The sequence below is a fragment of the Macaca nemestrina genome, chromosome 1, assembly GCF_043159975.1.
Source record: "Macaca nemestrina isolate mMacNem1 chromosome 1, mMacNem.hap1, whole genome shotgun sequence".
NCBI classification, from domain to species: Eukaryota; Metazoa; Chordata; class Mammalia; order Primates; family Cercopithecidae; genus Macaca; species Macaca nemestrina.
Window position 1 is genome coordinate 31296874 of NC_092125.1, and position 20324 is coordinate 31317197.

Consider the following 20324-nt stretch of genomic DNA (forward strand, 5'->3'; position numbering starts at 1 on the left):
TTTTCTTTACAAATTACCCTGTCTCAGGTATTTCTCCTTCCTTCTTCTTTTTTTTTTTTTTTTTTTTTGTGTGTGTGTGTGTGTGACAGACAATCTTGCTTTATTACCCAGGCTGGAGTGCAGTGGCACAGTCTCAGCTCATTGCAACCTCCACCTTCCTGGCCCAAAGAATCCTCCCACCTCAGTCTCCAGAATATCTGGGACTACAAGCACGCACCACACCCAGCTAATTTTTTTAATTTTTTGTAGAGACGGGGTTTTGCCATGTTGCTGAGGCTAGTTTCAAACTCCTGAGTTCACGCATCTGCCTACTTCAGTCTCTCAAAGTGCTAGGATTACAGACAGGAGCCACCGTACCTGGCCTCAGGCATTTCTTTGTAACAATGCAAGCAGCGACTAATACAACAACATACTTCTAAATTACCCATGGGCCAAAAGGAACGTTACAAAGGAACTTAGAAAAATAAATGAAAGAGAAAATGCAACATATCAAAATTTGTGGAAGGCATTTAAAGCAGTGATTTAGAGAAATTTATAAAGGCTTATATTGGAAAAGAACAACATCTCAAATCAATGATCTAAGCTTGCAAGTGACATAACTAGAAAAAGAACAGAATACACCCAAAGTAAGTAGAAGGAAGGAAAGTATTATTAGAAGACCAGAAATCAAAGAAATTGGAAATAGAAAAATAATGGAGAAAATTAATGAAACTAAAAGTTGATTCTTTCAAAAATTCAGCACAATTGATAAATCTCTAGCCAAGACGACCAAGAAAAATATGACACAAATTAGAAATATCAGAAATGAGAAAAGGAACATCACTATTAACCCCACAGACCTTAAGAGGATAACAAGGGAACAATACTATGAAAAGCTGTTTGTAAATTTGACAAAATGAACTAATTTTTTAAATTTAAAAAATTACCAAATTCATTCAGGAAGAAAAAAGTTTATGTTAAAGCAATGATTTATTTCATATATATGTATGCATAACTTTTAAATTGAATTTGTAGTTTAAGCCTTCCAAAAAGAATTCTTTAGGCCCCAGTGGTTTCACTGATGAAATTTACCAAACATTGATGAAGAGATAACAATTTTACATAATCTCTTCCAGACAAAGAAGAGGAAGGAACACGTCTCAATTCATTTTATGAGATTAGCATTACCCAATAAAACCAGACATCACAATTAAGAAAATGTCAACCCAATATCCTTTAAGAACACAGACACAAAAATCTTATAAAATATTATCAAATTGAATCCAACAATGTATTTAAAAGATATTAATAATATGGCAGATCAAGTGGGGTTTATCCCTAGAATGCAAGGCTTACTCAACATTTGAAAAGCAGTCAATGTAATTCACCATATCAACAGTCTAAAAAAGAATAACCACATGAATATCTTATTGGATGAAGAAAAAGCTTTAGAATATATTCAGTAATCACTTCATGATTAAAAAAAGAAAAAACTCCATCAGACAAGAAATAGTAGTGAACTTCCTTAAACTAATAAAAGGCATCTATGAAAAATCTACATCTAACTTCATACTTAATGATGAAAGACTAATGCTTTCCCCCTAAGGCTGGGAACAAGAAAAGGTTGTCCTCTCTTAAAACTCCTATTCAACAGTGCACTGGAAGTATTAGCCAGTGTAATAAGGCAATAAAAAGAAGTAAAGGATATAAATATTAGAAGGGAAAAAGCAAAAATATATTTATGCATACATAGATAACATGTTTATGTAGAACATTTCACTGAATCTACAAAAAGCTTTTAAACTAGTGAGTTAGCAAGGTGCCAGCATATGTACACGTCAATATAAAAAAGTTAATTATATTACCATATACCAGCAATTAATAATTGAAATCTGAATTTTTTCAAAAATACCACTTATAATAGCACCAAAAATAAGGAAAGTATTTAGGTATAAACAATACAATATGTGCACAATTTGCTGAATACAAAACATTGATGAAAAAGTCAAAGAAGATCTAAACAAATGTGGAGATACAGTATTCAAGGATAAGGACGACTCAATATTGTTAAAATGTAAATTCTCCTAATCTACAGAGTTAATGCAATTCCAATTGAAAGTCCAAAGGATTTTTGTAGGTTTTTTTTGTAGATTTAGACAATTAAAATTTTATATGGAAAACCAAACCAACCAGATTAGCCAAAAGAAAGAAAACAAAACAAAACATTAGAGGTGTCATACTACCTGATTTCAAGACTTTATTTAGTGAAGATCATGTGAGATTGGCAAAGGAAAAGATAAATCAACGAAATAGAATTGACAGTCCAGAAATAAACCTTTGTACTTATGGTAAATTCATTTTTTTAAAGGTATAAATGGAATTCAGTGGAGAAATTACGGTATTTTCAACAAATGATACTGGAACATTTGGACATTCAGATGCGTATAAATTCATACATACATATACACACAAATACATGCATACCTACATACATACATATATATGAAGAAGAAGCCTAACCTATACTTCACACCTTATACAAAACGAACTCAAAATGGCTCATAAAGTGTAAAGCTAATAAACTTTTAGAAAAAGAAAGTATCTTGCCCTTCTGTGTCTTTAAGAAGTCTTTTCTTTTTTTACCCCCTTGAAAACCCTGTAATTGCCTCACCTGGAGCAGATGCCTCACAAAAGAGAGGATGCCCACTCTCCTCAAAATCTACCCCAAACACTTCTTATTACCACTAGACCCATACCTAGAGTCCAATTCCAACATGTTCCAGCAGCCTGGAAGTGGCAGCAGGTCTCTAACTGTGGCACTGAGCCCAGGTTCCCCACTTGCTCTGCAGAGTATGGGCCAATATAAACTAAAAGTGACGTCTTTACTAAATACCTGTTAGTAAACAGCCTGAGGTGTACATATCTCTCATCTCTGGCCTTGTTTTCAGCGTTTTTCCTCCTTGGATCAACAGTTTCTGACTCCCTAGGTTACAAGGCTGGAATAAAAAAACAAACCCCAGCTTGGAAAGGAAGATGAAAAAGGAAGTCACTCTTATTTGTTTGTTCTCATAGAATTTGTCCACCTGACTATTGTAATACCCAGCCTAGCTTCTTAGTTTTTATTCACTGCTGTCATTAAATATTTACTAAGTAAGCATAACAGACCTACTGGGCAAGTAAAACGTAATGTGCTAGGCAGTCACAAGAAAATACAAAGCCAGAGTCCCCAGCCCCCAGGAGTTCATTCTAGACTAATCGCAAACACATGGTTTTATGTTTTCAGATTATGCTCAATGGAGCCATTCCAAACTGTTTTCTTCTGGGTGGCACACCTCTGTGTAGCGAAATTTTCCAGACTTCATATGGACAAGGTAGCTAGGCAGAGAGAATGCCCTAAAACCAAAATTGTTTCAGAGAGAAGTAGGAATTGTACTAATTAATGCTGGAGCAAGACAAAGGTAGACTTTGAAGGGGAAGATGGCTACACCTTAGTGTCCAACATTGTGGAATTGATCTCAGTAGGGTACCTAGCATTGCTTCTACTACTCCCATGCCTCTAACTGTCCCATAAGCAGGTGCTGTTAGTGGCAAAGGCAAAATGCAGGAGTGCAGCCCACCATGGCTATAAGAAGTACTCAAAATCCCTATCTTCCTGCTTTGGGATAGCTGAATCTTAATAGACAACCATTATTTTTAAAACACATTTAAATAATGTAAGAGAAAAAATAGGAAGGAAGAAATGTTTAGAGAAAATGGAATGACAAATGAGCAAATATAGGAAAAGAGGTCAGGGAAAAGAACATCACACTACAAACTCATCAGTGCTTTATACCAGCACCTTGCACAAAGTTTAACTTTGTAAATTGTTTTAAATATTAAATAGCTAACTTTATATAAAAAGGCAACATCAATATCATTAATAATATAACTTTATATAAAAAGGCAACACAATACCATTTCTTCTCAGCGCCTCCAAACAGAATCACATACTTTCTTTTTTTAATTAAATTTTTTTTTTGAGCCAGAGTTTCACTCTTGTCACCCAGGCTGGAGTGCAATGGTGCAGTCTCAGCTCACTACAACCTCCGCCTCCAGGGTTCAAGCGGTTCTCCTGCCTCAGCCACTCAAGTAGCTGGGATTACAGGTGCCCACCACCATACCCAGTTAATTTTTGTATTTTTTTTTAATAGAGATGAGGTTTCAGCACGTTGGCCAGGTTGGTCTCGAACTCCTGAGGTCAGATGATCCACCCACCTCAGCCGCCCAAAGTGCTGGGATTACAGGCATGAGCCACTGTGCCTGGCCAGAATTATGTACTTTCAATTGTTTATCCTCCACTAGAGATGCTTCTCTGTGAATTAGTTACACATCTTGATGTGTAACTACCTTTATCACCTATCTTTATGACCAGGTTGTTGATCTGAGAGATGGGACTATGGAACAGAGGAAAATTTACAGGTGCCCACTAGGCCTCAAGCCACAGTTGAGTTTTCAGTGGGATTGTACTCTCAGCTAACGAGATGGAAATGAAAGCTGAGTGCTTACTGACAAGAACTGAGTTCGTATCTAAGTGGGCACACAAAAACCCCAGAGGTATAAGAGTAAATTCCGGGCTTCTAATCTGCCAATCAAAACTTCACAAAGGGTTGTGATTGTTAACTGTAAAATAAACCTATCTGCCCATGGGGACTTTTGGGAAACAGTGTTACTGACTATATAACACATGTAAATACTCTGTTTATATAGCTTTAATTGTCTAGCCCTCTGTAAAATGAAACAATTTAGTTTAGGGACACTTGAGCTCAGTATCTAAAGACTAGGACAAGCCCACATTCCTTCTCCTTGGAAGAGAGATCCTCTTTTTTCAACAGCTAAAATGCAGTCATTTGCTAAAAATGACTCAGTGCTCAGAAAGCTCAGGAGAACAAATCTCAGAGAAAGGGGCTGTCCCTGCCAGACACCCCATTTCTCCCACCCAAGATTTCTATGCCATGTAAGTATCACCCATACAGCCAGAAAGCTAGAAGTATATTTATTTTGTAACTGACAAGCAAGGAAACAATGCTGAGAGGTCCAGAATTGAACAATAATCACCGTAGATATATTTCTTTGGGGAGAATTCTTCTATGTAAGAGCCTTAAAATTACCCCTCAAATTTGCTTTTTGAAACCATGGTGTTGAAAGGGACTGCTTGAGAATCTGGAACTTGGTGTCTGGTGAGGTTATCTTGGCCCATACTTCCTCTGCAGAACAAACAGTGACTCTTTGGAATAAAGGGCAAACTTGGACTCAGGACCAGAGTTACATTCACAGATCTGCTGTCATTTCCAGGCCACTGGAATATGATAACAATTGACCCTAGTTATTGGTCTAGTGGCAGTAATGGATGTTTGAGGTAGGTTCCGAGGAGAGTGAACATCCTCTTGTTTGCGAAGTATTTGCTCCAGGTGAGGCAATTACAGGATTTTTGAAGGGAGACAAAATTCTGCAGATACACAAGGGCAAGATACTCCCACTGGCAAGGGAGACTCAAAGCAACTCAGGGGTTCAAGATTCTCACTCTCATTTGAGACCAACAAGATGTGCCCATTTCAAGTTTTGGGGTCTCCTTCCTTTCCAATCAATGAGCTAACTTTCACATGAGAAACTTGGCATTAATTTCCCAAGAATATTATACTGATGTTGTAGTTCTGCAACCTGAAAAATTAAATTTTGTGTTTAATTTTTAACAATACCAACCCTGTGGCTATAAGACATAAAAGATTCTGTTAGTGCTGCCATGGAAGTTCTCTAGTTCTCAGACCAAGAACTAAACTAAGAGCTTAAGGACCCAAGCTTTTCATCTTCTGTCTATAAGCACTCCACTACACTCAGAAATATCTGTCCTACGCCACAGTCCTTGCAGTGATCACTACTGCCATTAAGAGTCCAATGTCCGGTCAAGAGACAGAAACCACACAGTAGTTCAAATAAGGAAAGTATAATCACGAAGAACTGTTAACTTGGTAAAAAACTGGTTAACCACTAAAAAAGATAAAAGAGAATTGTATGGTGTAATAGAGGTGGCAACCTCAGACTACAGCTATCACTTTTAAGATAAAAGCCAAGGTAAACAAGGAGGAAACTTAGAAAGGAAGAAAGGACTCCAGCAGGCTAAGATTTGGGCCTCTAAGGAGACGGTTCAGCTGCTGCAGAAACATGTCACCCACTGCTGGAGTAAAGAAGAAACCTCCGGGGGACATTCACTTGCTGGAACCATGGGAACAATTCACCACCACAAGGAATGTTGCTGGGGCCAGTTGTGTGCTGATCCATTCACTGTCATGTGGAGAAGAAGGCAAAAATAACAGAAGATAAGTCCCTTTTTCCTTCTCCAACCTTGAGACTCCCTTCAGCACTCCCTTAGCCCCAAATTGGCTGAACCTAATATAAAACCATACATCTGAGAAAAAAAAAATGTAGTTTGCAGTGTACCTCTCCAGTATCATGAAAAAGGACAAAGAAAGGTAGTTCGGAATAAGAGGAAATAAATTAATAATAAGCACACTTGAATACAGAGGCTAGGAGTAAAGATGGGGAAAGGCAAACAGTTACAATATATGCTTTAGAGACAGAATCACTTGGACTTAGTGTTAAGACTCCTGTGGGAGGGAGTAAAAGGAGGAATCAGGATGATCCTTCTGAAGAGAAAGGAAACATAGTATATCCATTTGTGGATTGAATGAGTTTGTTGTGGTTAGAAAGAAAGAGACTTAAGAATTAAATTTTGAATATGTATCAAATGTCTATGACGCATTCAGATCAAGGTGTCAAATTGGCAGATAGATGACTCTACAAATGTTGAGCTTGTCTGAAGATAAAAATTAGCATCATCAGCATATATATATATGTTATTTAAGGCCACTGGACTAGATACCATCTCCAGAGAAACTGCAGATAGAGAAAAAAGCCAGAGAATCTCCTGAGAAGCACCAACACTCAGAAGTAAGAAAAGAAGTGCAACAGAGAGAGTAGCCAGTGATAGGGAAATAAAAAAAGAAAAAGAAAAAATAGGAGAGTTTGGTGTAATGGAAGCAGAGAAAGAAGTGTTTCCAAAAAAGTAATCAACTCTGTCAAATGCATTGAAAGTGAAGAAAAGCTTCCATTGGATTTTCTTTCTTTCTTTCTTTCTTTTTCAGACAGGTTCTCACTCCATTGCCCAGGCTGGAGAGCAGTGATGTGATCTCAGCTCACTGCAGCCTCAACCTCCCAGGCTCAAGTAATCCTCCCCACTCAGCCTCCCCAGTAGCTGCGTCTACAGGTGCGCACCACCACGCCCGGCTAATTTTTGTGTTTTTTTGTAGAGATGGGGTTTCGCCATGTTGCCCAGATGCTGGTCCCAAACTCCTGGGCTGGAGTGATCCTCCTACCTTGACCTCCCAAAGTGTTGGCATTACAGGCATGAGCCACCACACCCAGCCTGGATTTAACAAGATGTATTTCAATATATGAAGGAAGAGAAAGAAAGAAAGATGAAGACAGAAATAAGTGGTAGCAGGAGGAAATGTTGGGTCAAACTATAAGTTTTAAACCTGAAAAAATATGAAAAATAAGTTGTCTAATATAACAGCCACTAGCCACAGGTGGCTGCTGAGGACTTGAAATGTGGCCAGTACACCATATGTAGAAAGCTGAAACTGGATCCCTTCCTTACACTGTATACAAAAATTAACTCAAGATGGATTAAAGACTTAAATGTAAGACCAAACACCATAAAAACCCTAGAAGAAAACATAGGTAATACCATTCAGGACACAGGCATAGGCAAAGACTTCATGACTAAAACACCAAAAGCAATAGTAACAAAAGCCAAAATTGACAAATGGGATCTAATTAAACTAAAGAGCTTCTGCACAGCAAAAGAAACTATCATCAGAGTGAACAGGCAACCTACAGAATGGGAGAGAATGTTTACAATCTACCCATCTGACAAAGGGCTAATACCCAGAATCTACAACAAACTTAAACAAATTTACAAGAGGAAACCCCACCAAAAAGTGGGCAAAGGATATGAACAGACACTTCTCAAAAGAAGACACTTATGCAGCCAACAGACATATGAAAAAATGCTCATCATCACTGGTCATCAGAGAAATGCAAATCAAAACCACAATGAGTTTCCATCTCAGGCCAGTTAGAATGGCGATCATTAAAAAGTCAGGAAACAACAGGTGCTGGAGGTGTGTGGAGAATTAGGAATGCTTTTACACTGTTGGTGGGAGTGTAAATTAGTTCCATCATTGTGGAAGACAGTGTGGCGATTCCTCAAGGATCTAGAACTAGAAATACCATTTGACCCAGCAATCCCATTACTGGGCATATACCCAACGGATTATAAATCATTCTACGATAAAGACACATGCACACGTATGTTTATTGCAGCACTATTCACAATAGCAAAGACTTGGAACCAACCCAAATTTCCATCAATGATAGACTGGATTAAGAAAATGTGGCACATATATACCATGGAATATTATGCAGCCAAAAGAAGGACGAGTTCATGTCCTTTGTAGGGACACGGACGAAGCTGGAAACCATCATTCCAAGCAAACTAACACAGGAACAGAAAAACAAACACCGCATGTTCTCACTCATAAGTGGGAGTTGAACAATGAGAACACATGGACACAGGGAGGGGAACATCACACACCTGGGCCTGTGTGGGGTGGAGGGCTGGGGGAGAGATAGCATTAGGAAAAATACCTAATGTAAATGACAAGTTGATGGGTGCAGCACACCAACATGGCACATGTATACATATGTAACAAACCTGCATGTTGTGCACATGTACCCTAGAACTTAAAGTATAATAATAAAAATATATATATAAATGTGGCTAGTACAAATTTAGATATGCTATAAGTATAAATTACACACCACATTTCAAAGACTCAATATGAAAAAATATATACAATATCTCATTAATAATTTTTACATCAATTATACGGTGAAATAATATTTCACATACATTGGGTTAAATGAAATATATGACAATTAAATTTACCTCTCTCTTTTTACCTTTTTTCTTTTTTTTTTTTTTGAGACAGAGTCTTGCTCTGTCACCCAGGCTGGAGTGCAGTGGCGTGATCTCAGGTCACTGCAAGCTCCGCCTCCTGGGTTTATGCCATCCTCCTGCCTCAGCCTCCCGAGTAGCTGGGACTACAGGCGCCCACCACCTCGCCCGGCTAGTTTTTTGTACTTTTTAGTAGAGACGGGGTTTCACCATGTTAGCCAGGATGGTCTCGATCTCCTGACCTCGTGATCCGCCCGTCTCAGCCTCCCAAAGTGCTGCGATTACAGGCTTGAGCCACCATGCCCGGCCCTCTTTTTACTTTTTTAATGTGGCTACCATAAAATTTTAAATTACATATGTGGCTCACATCATATTTCTACTGGAAAGAGTTGTGCTAGAGCATGTTTGTATGCTAATATAATGATCTAGCAGAGAATCAGGAATTGGTGATGTAGAAAGATAAAGAGTAAGAAAAAGAGAAAAGATCTTTAACAGCTTAAGCTGATGAAGGCTGATGGACATCATGGATAGATCAACAAACAAGTAGAGAAAGGCATGTACATAGATAATATTTGTTGTATCCTTTATACAGAGAGAACTCACTCTTTTTAAACAGCCATGAAACAGTAATAAACATTTATCAAGGACTAAGTCACAAATAAAATCTCAAATACCCAAAGGTACAGATCACATGGTAACCAAACAAGAAATCAGTAAGAAAAAGACAGCAAACTCAATCTAATTACGTGGACATTATAAAACAGTGTTCTAAATAACTCTTGGATTAAAGTGGAAATTAGTACTAGAACACAGACTGTTTGAAATTACCAATGAAACAACACTACATTTCAAAACTTATGGAATACTACCAAAGTCTTAACTCAAAGGAAAATTCAGAGCTTTTAGTGATCTTCATAACATACATGGAAGATTGAAAGTAAATGATCTAAGCACCTGGTTCAAGAAAGTTTAACAACATTAAAAAAAAAATAAGCCAGTAGAGAACAGGACAAACTAATAAAAAGAAAATTCAAAATTAATGAACTAGAAAGCATGGCAAAACACAATTGCATAGACCTGGTAAATAACACAATTGTTTTATTTTGTTTTTGTTTTTAGAATGCGACACACAAACCATTAATAAGTCTGAACAAGAAAAAAAGGGAAAGAAAATGCAAATATCTACAATAAGGAAAGAAAAATAATTAAGCATTAAGAGATTTTTAAAATTCTAAAATTTCCAATATTTGCCAGTAAATTAGAAAATCTACATGAAATAGACAAATTTTTAGGAAACTGCAGATTACTAATATTGGCTCACGAAGAGAAGAAATTATCCCAATGATCAGAGAAAAACTTGAAAATGTAGCAAAAGCTTTAACTTCAAAAAAAGCACCAGTTCCAGTTTGTTTTATCAGTAAGTTCTAATACATCATAAAGAACAGATAATTCCCAGATTATTTAAACATTCAGCTAATACAAACTATGAAAAACATCCCAAAACACTTCACTGAGAAATTTAATTCTGATACTAAATTATACTAAATACTAAACGACAATAGTAAAAATAAAATAAAATACATCTTGGGTCATTCTGAAAATCCAAAGTCAAACATTAGCAAGTCTAATTAAGAATGCTTTTGACAGCAAGTAACAGAAACCCTGACTCAAATTATCTTTAAAAATGAGGGTATTCTGGACTCAACAGGAAGTCTAGAAGTAGGATAAGTTTTAGGATGGGTTGTGGTTTAATTATGTTATTAAGAACCCAGGGGAGAGGGCCAAGGTGGCCAATTAGAAGCAGCAGCTGTCTGTGGCACTCAGGGAGAGGAAGAAAGGAGCAAATGAATACAGCACCTTCAACTGAAATATCCAGGTACTCACATTGGGACGGATCACAGAAACAACTCGACCCATGGAGAAGAGAGACAAGCAGGATGGGGCAATGACCCATCTGGGAGCAACATGAAGCCAAGAGAACCCCCACCCCCAGCCAAGGGAAGCAGTGAGTGATTGTGCAACCCCAGGAAACCATGCTTCTCCCACGGATCTTTGCCACCCACAGATCAGGAGATCGGTGCACCCACACCACCTCGTGCACCCACATCACCAGGGTCTTGGGTCTCACACACAGAGGTGTGTTGAGTCTGGGCAGTGCGGCTGCTCAGGCATGCACAGAGACCCAGGAACTTTACATATTCGGGTCCCAGGATCCCCAACAGAGGTGTCTGCTGGGGCAAGGTGGGAGGTCTGTATATACCCCTAGGAAGGGGGCTGAATCCAGGGAGCCAAGCAGCATCAATCTGTGGGTCCCACTTCCACGACACCTCACAAAATAAGACCTACTGGCTTGGAATATAGCCTGCCTGAGATGGGACAGAGTCCACAGTGGGAGGGGTGGGCCGCCATCTCTACTGTTTGGTTGACGCAGCCATTCTGGTCTGTGGCCTTTGGAGAGTCCAAATGGTTCAGACAAGGAATGGTCTTCCCAGCACAGTACAGCGGCATTGCCAGAACGAGGCCAGACTGCTTCTTTAAGTGGGGCCCCAATCCATTCCTCCTCACTGACAGGTACCTCCCAACCGGGGCCTCCAGCCATCTCTGCCAGTATTCTACCAACAGATCCTGATCTCTTCCTGGAACAGCATGCCTGAGAGGAGGGGAGGGCCACCATGCTGGTTGTTTTAACGACTCAGCCTGTGGGCTTTGGAGAGTCCAAGCCAACGAGGGCAGAAGCAGTTCCCTAGCACAACATGGCTGTTCTGCATGGCCAGATGGCTTCTTTAGGTGGGACCCTGATCCACTTTTCCTTGACGGGTAGATCATGCCACCTGGGGTATCCAGCCACCCCAGCCCATGTTCTGCGGCCAACAGAGTTCTAATTTTTCCCTGGGACAGAGTGCCCAGAGGGCAAGGCAGGCCACCAACTTGGCTGCCTTGGGTAGCTCAGCCAGTCCAGCCTGTGGGCCTCGGAGAGCCCAAACCAATTAGGGGCTGATATGCTATCTTCAAGAAACCCATCTCACGTGCAAAGACATACATAGGCTTGAAATAAAGGGATGGAGGAAAATTTACCAAGCAAATGGAAAACAGAAAAAAACAGGTGCGATCCTAGTTTATAACAAAACAGACTTTAAACCAACAAAAATCAAAAAAGACAAAGAAGGCCACTACATAACAGTAAAGGGTTCAATTCAACAAGAAGAGCTAACTAACCTAAATATATATACACCCAATACAGGAGCAACCAGAAAAAGAAAGTTCTTCGAGACCTTCAAAGAGACTTAGACTCACACACAATAAGAGTGGGAGACTTTATTACCCCACTGACAATATTACACAGATCATTGAGACAGAAAATTAACAAAGACATTCAAGACCTCAACTCAGCTCTGGATCAAGTGGGCCTGATAGATATAGACAGAACTCTCCATTCCAGAACAACAGAATATACATTCTTCTCATCACCACAACACTGACTCTAAAATTGATCACATAATTGGAAGTAAAACGCTCCTCAGCAAATGCAAAAGAACTGAAACCATAACAAAGAGTCTCTCGGACCAAGGTGTAATCAAATTAGAACACAAGATTAAGAAATTCACTCAAAACCATATGACTACATGGAAAATGAACAATCTGCTCCCAAATGACTTTTGGGTAAATAATGAAATTAAGGCAGAAATCAAGAAGTTCTTTGAAACTAATGAGAACAAAGATACAACGTTCAGAATCTCTGGAATGCAGCTAAGCACTGTTAAGAGGGAAATTTATAGCACTAAATGTCCACATCAAAAAGTTAGAAAGATCTCAAGTTAACAACCTAACATCACAACAAACTAGAGAACCAGAGCAAACCAACCCAAAGCTAGCAGAAGACAAAAAATAACCAAAATCAGAGCAGAACTGAAGAAGATAGAGACACGAAAAACCCTTCAAAGAATCAATGAATCCAGGAGCTGTTTTTTGGGGGGGGAAAAAAATTAACAAAATAGATAAACTGCTAGCTAGACTAAAAGAATAAAAGAAAAAAGATTCAAATAAACACAATCAGAAGTGATAAGGGTGATATCACCACTGACAGAAATACAAACAACCATCAGAGAATACTACAAACACCACTATGCAAACTAGAAAATATCTAGAAGAAATGGATAAATTCCTGGATACTCCCAACACTGAACCAGGAAGAAACTGAATCCCTGAATAGACGATAATGAGTTTAGAAATTGAAGCAGTAATAAATAGCCTACCAACTGTTGCGAAAAAGCTGAGGCAGGGCTTGCATGTCTGACATAATGTCCTCTGGAATGTACCTAGACTTGCTGGCTCCTTGCTTCCAGCCCTCCTAGGCTCCTAGATCAATCGTATTCCCATTTTCTCAAGTAGTAGAACATGTTCCTTATAAACGCTAAACCGTCACAGCTGTAGATCATGCGCCTGCTCTTTTGACCTCCACATTCTCACCACCTGTTTCTCTGTTGGATTACCAATAAACAGCGTGGGCTCCCAGAGCTCGGAGCCTTCGCAGCCTCCATACACTAGCGATGGCTCCCTGGTCCCACCTTTCTCTCTCAAACTGTCTTTTTCTCAATCCTTTGACTCCACTGGACTTTGTCACACCCATGACCTGGTGTTGGGTCTGATCACCCCAATACCAAAAAAAAAAAAGAAAAAGCCCAGGACCAGACAGATTCACAGGTGAATTCTACCAGAGGTACAAAGAAGAGCTAATACCATTCCTACTGAAACAATTTGATATTCAAAAAAATTGAAAAGGAGGGACTCCTCCCTAACTCATTGTATGAGGCCAGCATCATCCTGATACCAAAACCTGGCACAGATACAACAAAAAAGGGAAATTTCAGGCCAATGTCTCTGATGAACATCAATGCAAAAATCCTCAACAAAATACTGGCAAACTGATTCCAGCCGCACATCAAAAATTTTATCCACCACGATCAAGTTGGCTTTATCTTTGGGATGCAAAGCTGGTTCAACATACAAAAATCAATAAATGTAATTCATCACATAAACAGAACTACAGACAAAAATCACATGATTATCTCAATAGATGCAGAAAAAGTCTTCGATAAAATTCAACATCCCTCATGTTAAAAACCTCAATAAACTAAGTATTGAAGGAACATATCTCCAAATAATAAGAACCATATATGACAAATGCACAGCCAATATCATACTGAATGGACAAAAACTGGAAGCATTCCCCTTGAAAAGTGGCACAAAACAAGGCTGCCCTTTCTCACCACTCCTAATCAACACTGGAAGTTCTGGCCAAGGCAATCCGGCAAGAGAAAGAAATAAGGCATATTCAAATAGGAAGAGAGGAAGTCAAACTATCTTTGTTTGCAGGTGACATGATCCTGTATCTAGAAAACCTCATTGTCTCAGTCCAAAAGCTTCTTAAGCTGATAAGCAACTTCAGTAGTCTCAAGATACAAAATCTGCATGCAAAACTCACTAGCATTCCTATACACCAACAGGCAAGCCGAGAGTCAAATCCCATTCACAATTGCCACAAAAAGAATAAAATACCTAGGAACACAGCTAACCAGGGAAGTGAAGGACCTCTTCAAGAACTACAAACTACCACTCAAAGAAATCAGAGAAGACACAAACTAATGGAAAAACATTCCATGCTCATAGATGGGAAGAATCAATATTGTGAAAATGGCCATACTGCCCAAAGTAATTTACAGATTCAATGCTATTTCTGTTAAACCACCATTGAGATTCTTCACAGAATTAGAAAAAAAATTATTTTAAAATTCATATGGAACCTCAAAAGGACATGAATAGACAAGACAATTGTAAGCAAAAAGAAAAAAGCTGGAGGCATCATGCTCCCCAACTTCAAACTATACTACAGGACTACAGTAACCAAAACAGCATGGTACTGGTACAAGAACAGACATATAGACCAATGAGAGAATAGAGAATCCAGATATAAGTCTGCACACCTACAACCATCTGATCTTTGACAAACCTGACGAAAACAAGCAATGGGAAAAGGATTCCCTATTTAATAAATGGTGCTGGGAGAACTAGCCATATGCAGAAAATTGAAACTGGACCCCTTCCTTACACCATATACAAAAACTAACTCTAGATTGATTAAAGACTTACATGTAAAACCCAAAACTATAAACACTTCAGAAGAAAACCTAGGCAATATCATTGAGGACACGGGTGTGGGCAAAGATTTCATGACAAAGATGCCAAAAGCAATAGCAACAAAAGCCAAAATTGACAAATGGGATCCAATTAAACTAAAGAGCTTCTGCACAGCAAAAGAAACTATCATCAGAGTGAACAGACAACCTACAGAATGGGAGAAAATTTTTGCAATCTATCATCTGACAAAGGTCTAATAGCCAGCATCTAAATGGAATTTAAACAAATTTACAAGAAAAAAAACAAACAACCCCATTAAAAAGTGGGCAAAAGACATGAACAGACACTTCTCAAAAGATGACATACATTTGGCCAACAAACATGAGAAAAAGCTCAACATCACTGTTCATTACAGAAATGCAAATCAATACCACAATGAGATACCATCTAACACCAGTCAGAATGGCTATTCCTAAAAAGTCAAAAACAACAGATGGCTGGCGAAATTGTAAAGAAAAAGGAACACTTTTACACCGTGGGTGGAAAAGTAAGTTAGTTCAACCATCATGGAAGACAGTGTGGCAATTCCTCAAAGACTTAGAGGCAGAAATACCATGCAACCCAGCAATCCCATTACTGGGTATATACCCAAAGGAATAAAAATCATTCTATTACAAAGATATATGCATGTGTATGTTCATTGCAGCACTATTCACAACAGCAAAGGCCTGGAACCAACCTAAATGTCCATCAATGATAGACTGGACAAAGAAAATGTGGTACATATATACCATGGAATACTATGTAGCCATAAAAAGGAATGAGATCTTGTCCTTTTCAGGGACATCTATGGAGCTGGGGGTCATTATTCTTAGCAAACTAATGCAGAAACAGAAAGCCAAATACCACGTTTTCACTTACATGTGGGAGCTGAATGATGAGAACACATGGACACATTGGGTGGAGCAACACACACTGAGGCCTGTCAGAGGACAGGGGGTGGGAAGAGGGACAGCATCAGGAAGAACAGCTAATGAATGCTGGGCTTAATACCTGGGTGATGGGATGATCTGTACAGTAAACCAACATGGCACACATTTACCTATGTAACAAATCTGCACATACTGCACATGTACTCCTGAACTTAAAATAAAAGTTGGAAATTTAAAAAAGAATCCATCCTTTCCATCTTTCTGGTCTGCCATTCTTTGTGTTATTTCATTCCCGGTTAGCTAGCAACATGATTGTAATATTTCCAAGCATCCAGGCACGATTTCCAGAAAAAGATGAAAAACTAACTCTTTTCAGATTTCTACTTATGAGCCAAAGACACTTTTCCCAGAAGTTCACCTAGCAGGCATCATTGCTCACTAGCAAGAGTTGGATTACATGCTCATAACTGAACCAATCCTAATCACCAGAATGGAGTTGTTTTAGACATGCTCATCAGCATCTCCTGGAGGACTTGTTAAAATATATATTGCTGGACCTCATCCCCAGGGTTTCTGACTCAGTAGGTCTAGTATGGGTCTTGAAAATTTGCATTTCTAATAAATTCCCCAGTTACATGAATACTGATTATCTTGAACCAGTCAGGACTATCTCTAAAGCTGGAAATGAGGTCAACTTCCCCAAGACAGCTGGCCACCCTGAGAATGGAGACCTGAACACAGCAGTGACTCTATTAGAAAATAAGGAAGTATAAATGGCTGTGTAGCAGCCTCCATGCTAATCTAAGAATCTATTAATAAAACAGTATTACCAAATAGGATTTAGCCTAAAAATACAAGGTGATTGAACATTTGGAAATGTATTCATGTATTACACAAATACATTAAGGAGAAAAGCTTCATGCTTTGTGTTACTAAAGGCCAAAAGACATTTGATCAAATTAAAAATCCATTCCTGACTTAAACTCAGTTTCTTCAGCTTTAAAATGGTGGTAAGGGGGTTGGAGATAGGGTTTGTATTATATGACCTCAAAGTTCCCTTCCACTGTAAAGATTTATGACTCTAACACTCTGCAGTGACCACTGGATAAGTTCTGCATAAAGAACATTTTGATGAGCCAAAATGTAAAAACTATACTATTTTTATCACTAAGTAATGCCCAACTGACCTTGTCAAACACTCAATATTCTTTTCTCCCTCCCTGAACCTGGGTGCGGCTCACATATGAATGAAGAAACGGTGAGGCCAGCCAAGCCACTGCAATATGGAAAGGGTGTATGTTGAGTATATTATCTGGTAATTTTTTTAAAAATTAAAGTATAGTGGTCTATTTTTTAGGCTACATCAAAATGACCCCATTCAAAACTTCAGGGATCCTTTATAGTCTGAAGGCTATTTACTAAAAGTAAATATCCTGAGGAAAGGACATTCAGGAAAAGCACTAACATGTACTGAGAGACCACCATGCACTGAGAGACCACCAGTGTATTAGTCCATTCTCAGGCTGCTAATAAAACATAACCAAGACTGGGTAATTTATAAAGGAAAGAAGTTAATTGACTAACAGTTCAGCATGGCTGAGGAGACCTCAGGAAACTTGCAGTCATAGCAAAAGGGGAGGCAACACGTCCCTCTCCACATGGCGGCAGCAAGGAGAACTGCAGAGCAAAGTGGGAGAAAAGCCTCTTCTAAATCCATCAGATTTTGTGAGAACTCACTCATTGTCACAAGAATCCCATGAGATTCCCTCCCACAACATGTGGGGATTATGGGAGCTACAACTGAAGATGAGATTTGGATGGGGACTCAGCCCAACCACATCAACCAGATACCAGGCTAGTCAAATGTACCACTTGTTGCGGGGATGTCAACTATCTCAATGAGTGAATATGTAAAGAATTTTGTAGAGTAGAGGCTCTCAAAGATGTCTACCACCTCTGGGTGTGATATCTACTCAATCACAGCCAGAGGCTATGGGCTATCAACCATTCGATGAGCCTCTACACCCAGGATGCACCTAAACAAAGGTTTTATAAAGAAAGCATGATCTCAACAATGTTTTTCATGTAAGAAGAACCTTCCTGGTAATTACAGTGATTTTAACAATTTAGCAACATTGACTGAAACTTCCTGAAGTTTGTTTTGAAATACTAGAGTGAGCTTTTTGAACAATTCAGGAAAATAATAGTTCATATACAACTATTCTAATGTACACACAGTGGCAGTTTCTTTTTCTTTTCTTCTTGTTTTTTTTTAGCTTTATTGAAGTACTGCAAAATATACAAAGAGAAAATGGCAATTATCTCAAACATACAGTTTGATGAATTTTTACAAACTACACACATGTAACAGCCAGCATCCAGATCAATGGTCCTGTGCAGTCACCAAGTGGCCAGCTTTCTTTATGAGGGAGTGTAGGCACACTTGTAGTCCTAGCTACTCAGGAATCTGAGGCTGAGGATGCTTGAGCCCAGGAGCTGGAGGCTGCACTGAGCCAAGTTTATGCCACTGCACTCCAGCCTGGGTGAAGTGAGGTCCTGAATCAAATAAAAACAATAATAATTTACTACTCCAAAACCCCTCTGAGAGTTATTCCTCACTGTAGCATTTTATAAGCTGTTGTCTTTCATTTTCACTCCTACATTTCCTACTTTGATTTCTCTCCAGAGTGTAGAAGTCCTGCAGTAGATATAATAGGGAGTAGTACATATAATGACAACATTAAACATGATTGATATGGTTTGTCTGTGTCCCCACCCAAATCTCATCTTGAATTTAACTTCCACAATTTCCACGTGTTATGAGAGGAGCCCAGTAGAAGGTAAATGAATCATGGGGGCAGGTCTTTCCTGCACTGTTCTCGTGATAATGAATGAGTCTCATGAGATCTGATGGTTTAAAAACGGGAGTTTCCCTGCACAAGCTTTCTTTTTCCCTGCCACCATCCACATAAGATGTGACTTGCTCCTCCTTGCCTTCTGCCATGATCGTGAGGCCTCCCCAGCCATGTGGAACTGTAAGTCTATTAAATCTCTTTCCCATATAAATTACCCAGTCTCAGGTATGTCTTTATCAGCAGTGTGAAAATGAACTAATACAGTAAACCAGTACCAGTAGAGTGGGGTACTGCTGAAGAGATACCCAAAAAATGTGGAATCAACTTTGGAACTGAGTAACAGGCAGAGGTTGGAACAGTTTGGAGGACTCAGAAGAAGATAGGAAAATGTGGGAAAGCTTGGAACTCCCTAGATACTTGTTGAATGCCTTTGACTAAAATGCTGATAATGATATGGACAATGAAATCCAGGCTGAGGTGGTCTCAGATGGAGATGAGGAACTTGTTGGGAACTACAGCAATGGTGACTCTTGTTATGTTTTAGCCAAGAGGCTGGCAGTTTTTCACCCCTGCCCTAGATATCTGTGGAACTTTGAACCTGACAGAGATGATTTAGAGTATCTGGCAGAAGAAATTTCTAAGCAGCAAAGCATTCAAGAGGTAACTTGGATGCTGTTAAAGGCATTCAGTTTCATAAGGGAAGCAAAGCATAAAAGTTCAGAAAATTTGCAGCCTGGCAATGTGATAGAAAAGAAAATCCCATTTTCTTAGGAGAAATTCAATCTGGCTGCAGAAATGTGCATAAATAACAAGGAGCCAAATGTTAATCCCCAAGACAATGGGGAAAATGTCTCCAGGGCATGTCAAAGGTCTTCGCAGCAGCCCCTCCTATCACAGGCCTGGAGACCTAGAAGGAAAAAATGGTTTCGTGGGCCAGGCCCAGGGTCCCCATGCTGTATGCAGTCTGGGGACTTGGTGCCCTGTGTCCCAGCTGCTCCTTTTAGCCATGACTAAAAGGGGCCAATATACAGCTTGGGCCATGGCTTCAGAGGGTGCAAGCCCCAAGCCTTGGCAGCTTCCACATGGTGTTGAGCCTACAGGTGCACAAAAGTCAAGAATTGAGGTTTGAGAACCTCTGCCTAGATTTCAGAGGATGTATGGAAATGCCTGGATATCCAGGCAGAAGTTTGCTGCAGGGCCAGGGCTATCAAGGCAATGCAGAAAGGAAATGTGGGGTCAGATCCCCCACATAGAGTCCCTACTGGGGCACTGCCTAGTGGAACTGTGAGAAGAGGGCCACCATCCTCCAGATCCCAGAATAGTAGATCCACCAACAGCTTGCACCATGTGCCTGGAACGTAGTCCTCA

At 39.4% G+C, this 20324-nt stretch overlaps 1 protein-coding gene across 15 annotated transcripts in view; it reads right to left on the reverse strand.

Annotated features, from left to right (window-relative positions):
* Window positions 1-20324, reverse strand: part of LOC105484436 (TNF superfamily member 4) — a 308159-nt gene that overhangs the window by 263116 nt on the left and 24719 nt on the right. Inside the window, exon 1 of one of the 15 annotated variants that reach the window (XM_071075830.1) lies at window positions 17289-20307. The exons of the other annotated variants lie outside the window; for them this stretch is intronic. The gene's annotated coding sequence lies outside the window, so the exon portion shown is untranslated. Of the gene's footprint in view, window positions 1-17288; window positions 20308-20324 lie in introns of those variants that run through there. 15 annotated transcript variants of the gene reach the window in all.